The sequence below is a fragment of the Triticum aestivum genome, chromosome 1B (genome assembly GCF_018294505.1).
Source record: "Triticum aestivum cultivar Chinese Spring chromosome 1B, IWGSC CS RefSeq v2.1, whole genome shotgun sequence".
NCBI lineage: Eukaryota > Viridiplantae > Streptophyta > Magnoliopsida > Poales > Poaceae > Triticum > Triticum aestivum.
In genome coordinates, this window is record NC_057795.1 from 47,175,402 (window position 1) to 47,179,199 (window position 3,798).

The window sequence follows — 3,798 nt, forward strand, 5'->3', positions numbered from 1 at the left end:
GTCCTCGTGTTGCATTCCCTTTTTAATTTTTTTCGCGCCGCTTGCAAAACAAAACGCACGTGTAAGTAATATATTTACCGTGTTTTATTATTTTGCACGAGTGCGGTAGGTCATAGCTGGGTGCTCACGATTCACGGGTCCAGCGTCGGCGTTGTGGCGCGGCAAGCGTGCACTGGTGCGGTTGAGAGGGAGGGGTGGAAACCGCGTTAAACTCGTCTCCGTAGTTGAGAGGGAGCGGCCAAAGCAATGTGCAATCGTTTTTGTAGTGGAGCTGGGAGGGGCAAGGATAAGGGACGAAGACCGGGGTAACATGTTGGATGCGATCATACCAGCACTAAAGCACCGGATCCCATAAGAACTCCGAAGTTAAGCGTGCTTGGGCGAGAGTAGTACTAGGATGGGTGACCTCCTGGGAAGTCCTCGTGTTGCATTCCCGTTTTAATTTTTTTCGCGCCGCTTGCAAAACAAAACGCACGTGTAAGTAATATATTTACCGTGTTTTATTATTTTGGCCGAGTGCGGTAAGTCATAGCTGGGTGCTCATGATTCACGGGTCCAGCGTCGGCGTTGTGGCGCGGCAAGCGTGCACTGGTGCGGTTGAGAGGGAGGGGTGGAAACCGTGTTAAACTCGTCTCCGTAGTTGAGAGGGAGCGGCCAAAGCAATGTACAATCGTCTTTGTAGTGGAGCTGGGAGGGCCAAGGATAAGGGACGAAGACCGGGGTAACATGTCGGATGCGATCATACCAGCACTAAAGCACCGGATCCCATCAGAACTCCGAAGTTAAGCGTGCTTGGGCGAGAATAGTATTAGGATGGGTGACCTCCTGGGAAGTCCTCGTGTTGCATTCCCTTTTTAATTTTTTTCGCGCCGCTTGCAAAACAAAACGCACGTGTAAGTAATATATTTACCGTGTTTTATTATTTTGCACGAGTGCGGTAGGTCATAGCTGGGTGCTCACGATTCACGGGTCCAGCGTCGGCGTTGTGGCGCGGCAAGCGTGCACTGGTGCGGTTGAGAGGGAGGGGTGGAAACCGCGTTAAACTCGTCTCCGTAGTTGAGAGGGAGCGGCCAAAGCAATGTGCAATCGTTTTTGTAGTGGAGCTGGGAGGGGCAAGGATAAGGGACGAAGACCGGGGTAACATGTTGGATGCGATCATACCAGCACTAAAGCACCGGATCCCATCAGAACTTCGAAGTTAAGCATGCTTGGGCGAGAGTAGTACTAGGATGGGTGACCTCCTGGGAAGTCCTCGTGTTGCATTCCCGTTTTAATTTTTTTCGCGCCGCTTGCAAAACAAAACGCACGTGTAAGTAATATATTTACCGTGTTTTATTATTTTGCACGAGTGCGGTAAGTCATAGCTGGGTGCTCACGATTCACGGGTCCAGCGTCGGCGTTGTGGCGCGGCAAGCGTGCACTGGTGCGGTTGAGAGGGAGGGGTGGAAACCGTGTTAAACTCGTCTCCGTAGTTGAGAGGGAGCGGCCAAAGCAATGTACAATCGTCTTTGTAGTGGAGCTGGGAGGGGCAAGGATAAGGGACGAAGACCGGGGTAACATGTCGGATGCGATCATACCAGCACTAAAGCACCGGATCCCATCAGAACTCCGAAGTTAAGCGTGCTTGGGCGAGAGTAGTACTAGGATGGGTGACCTCCTGGGAAGTCCTTGTGTTGCATTCCCTTTTTAATTTTTTTCGCGCCGCTTGCAAAACAAAACGCACGTGTAAGTAATATATTTACCGTGTTTTATTATTTTGCACGAGTGCGGTAAGTCATAGCTGGGTGCTCACGATTCACGGGTCCAGCGTCGGCGTTGTGGCGCGGCAAGCGTGCACTGGTGCGGTTGAGAGGGAGGGGTGGAAACCGCGTTAAACTCGTCTCCGTAGTTGAGAGGGAGCGGCCAAAGCAATGTGCAATCATCTTTGTAGTGGAGCTGGGAGGGGCAAGGATAAGGGACGAAGACCGGGGTAACATGTCGGATGCGATCATACCAGCACTAAAGCACCGGATCCCATCAGAACTCCGAAGTTAAGCGTGCTTGGGCGAGAGTAGTACTAGGATGGGTGACCTCCGCTTGGGCGAGAGTAGTACTAGGATGGGTGACCTCCTGGGAAGTCCTCGTGTTGCATTCCCTTTTTAATTTTTTTCGCGCCGCTTGCAAAACAAAACGCACGTGTAAGTAATATATTTACCGTGTTTTATTATTTTGCACGAGTGCGGTAAGTCATAGCTGGGTGCTCACGATTCACGGGTCCAGCGTCGGCGTTGTGGCGCGGCAAGCGTGCACTGGTGCGGTTGAGAGGGAGGGGTGGAAACCGCGTTAAACTCGTCTCCGTAGTTGAGAGGGAGCGGCCAAAGCAATGTGCAATCGTCTTTGTAGTGGAGCTGGGAGGGGCAAGGATAAGGGACGAAGACCGGGGTAACATGTCGGATGCGATCATACCAGCACTAAAGCACCGGATCCCATCAGAACTCCGAAGTTAAGCGTGTTTGGGCGAGAGTAGTACTAGGATGGGTGACCTCCTGGGAAGTCCTCGTGTTGCATTCCCTTTTTAATTTTTTTCGCGCCGCTTGCAAAACAAAACGCACGTGTAAGTAATATATTTACCGTGTTTTATTATTTTGCACGAGTGCGGTAAGTCATAGCTGGGTGCTCACGATTCACGGGTCCAGCGTCGGCGTTGTGGCGCGGCAAGCGTGCACTGGTGCGGTTGAGAGGGAGGGGTGGAAACCGCGTTAAACTCGTCTCCGTAGTTGAGAGGGAGCGGCCAAAGCAATGTACAATCGTCTTTGTAGTGGAGCTGGGAGGGCCAAGGATAAGGGACGAAGACCGGGGTAACATGTCGGATGCGATCATACCAGCACTAAAGCATCGGATCCCATCAGAACTCCGAAGTTAAGTGTGCTTCGGCGAGAGTAGTACTAGGATGGGTGACCTCCTGGGAAGTCCTCGTGTTGCATTCCCTTTTTAATTTTTTTCGCGCCGCTTGCAAAACAAAACGCACGTGTAAGTAATATATTTACCGTGTTTTATTATTTTGCACGAGTGCGGTAAGCAATAGCTTGGTGCTCACGATTCACGGGTCCAGCGTCGGCGTTGTGGCGCGGCAAGCGTGCACTGGTGCGGTTGAGAGGGAGGGGTGGAAACCGTGTTAAACTCGTCTCCGTAGTTGAGAGGGAGCGGCCAAAGCAATGTGCAATCGTTTTTGTAGTGGAGCTGGGAGGGGCAAGGATAAGGGACGAAGACCGGGGTAACATGTTGGATGCGATCATACCAGCACTAAAGCACCGGATCCCATCAGAACTCCAAAGTTAAGGGTGCTTGGGCGAGAGTAGTACTAGGATGGGTGACCTCCTGGGAAGTCCTCGTGTTGCATTCCCGTTTTAATTTTTTTCGCGCCGCTTGCAAAACAAAACGCACGTGTAAGTAATATATTTACCGTGTTTTATTATTTTGCACGAGTGCGGTAAGTCATAGCTAGGTGCTCACGATTCACGGGTCCAGCGTCGGCGTTGTGGCGCGGCAAGCGTGCACTGGTGCGGTTGAGAGGGAGGGGTGGAAACCGCGTTGAACTCGTCTCCGTAGTTGAGAGGGAGCGGCCAAAGCAATGTACAATCGTCTTTGTAGTGGAGCTGGGAGGGGCAAGGATAAGGGACGAAGACCGGGGTAACATGTCGGATGCGATCATACCAGCACTAAAGCACCGGATCCCATCAGAACTCCAAAGTTAAGCGTGCTTGGGCGAGAGTAGTACTAGGATGGGTGACCTCCTGGGAAGTCCTCGTGTTGCATTCC

General features: G+C 51.9%; 8 non-coding genes and 1 pseudogene across 8 annotated transcripts; all 9 read left to right on the forward strand.

The window, feature by feature from the left end:
* The first annotated feature begins 315 nt into the window (after positions 1-315).
* On the forward strand, positions 316-434 carry LOC123154021 (5S ribosomal RNA). The gene has a single exon (XR_006476612.1). It is a non-coding gene; the product is annotated as a 5S ribosomal RNA (ribosomal RNA).
* A 297-nt stretch (positions 435-731) lies between these two features.
* On the forward strand, positions 732-850 carry LOC123152721 (5S ribosomal RNA). Its single transcript, XR_006476317.1, has one exon. It is a non-coding gene; the product is annotated as a 5S ribosomal RNA (ribosomal RNA).
* Positions 851-1,147: 297 nt separating this feature from the next.
* On the forward strand, positions 1,148-1,266 carry LOC123153347 (5S ribosomal RNA). Its single transcript, XR_006476453.1, has one exon. It is a non-coding gene; the product is annotated as a 5S ribosomal RNA (ribosomal RNA).
* A 297-nt stretch (positions 1,267-1,563) lies between these two features.
* LOC123153602 (5S ribosomal RNA) lies at positions 1,564-1,682 on the forward strand. The gene has a single exon (XR_006476544.1). It is a non-coding gene; the product is annotated as a 5S ribosomal RNA (ribosomal RNA).
* A 297-nt stretch (positions 1,683-1,979) lies between these two features.
* Positions 1,980-2,134, forward strand: LOC123154680 (uncharacterized; annotated as a pseudogene).
* Positions 2,135-2,431: 297 nt separating this feature from the next.
* Positions 2,432-2,550, forward strand: LOC123154801 (5S ribosomal RNA). The gene has a single exon (XR_006477066.1). It is a non-coding gene; the product is annotated as a 5S ribosomal RNA (ribosomal RNA).
* A 297-nt stretch (positions 2,551-2,847) lies between these two features.
* Positions 2,848-2,966, forward strand: LOC123154337 (5S ribosomal RNA). Its single transcript, XR_006476784.1, has one exon. It is a non-coding gene; the product is annotated as a 5S ribosomal RNA (ribosomal RNA).
* A 297-nt stretch (positions 2,967-3,263) lies between these two features.
* Positions 3,264-3,382, forward strand: LOC123150763 (5S ribosomal RNA). Its single transcript, XR_006475337.1, has one exon. It is a non-coding gene; the product is annotated as a 5S ribosomal RNA (ribosomal RNA).
* A 297-nt stretch (positions 3,383-3,679) lies between these two features.
* Positions 3,680-3,798, forward strand: LOC123155461 (5S ribosomal RNA). Its single transcript, XR_006477405.1, has one exon. It is a non-coding gene; the product is annotated as a 5S ribosomal RNA (ribosomal RNA).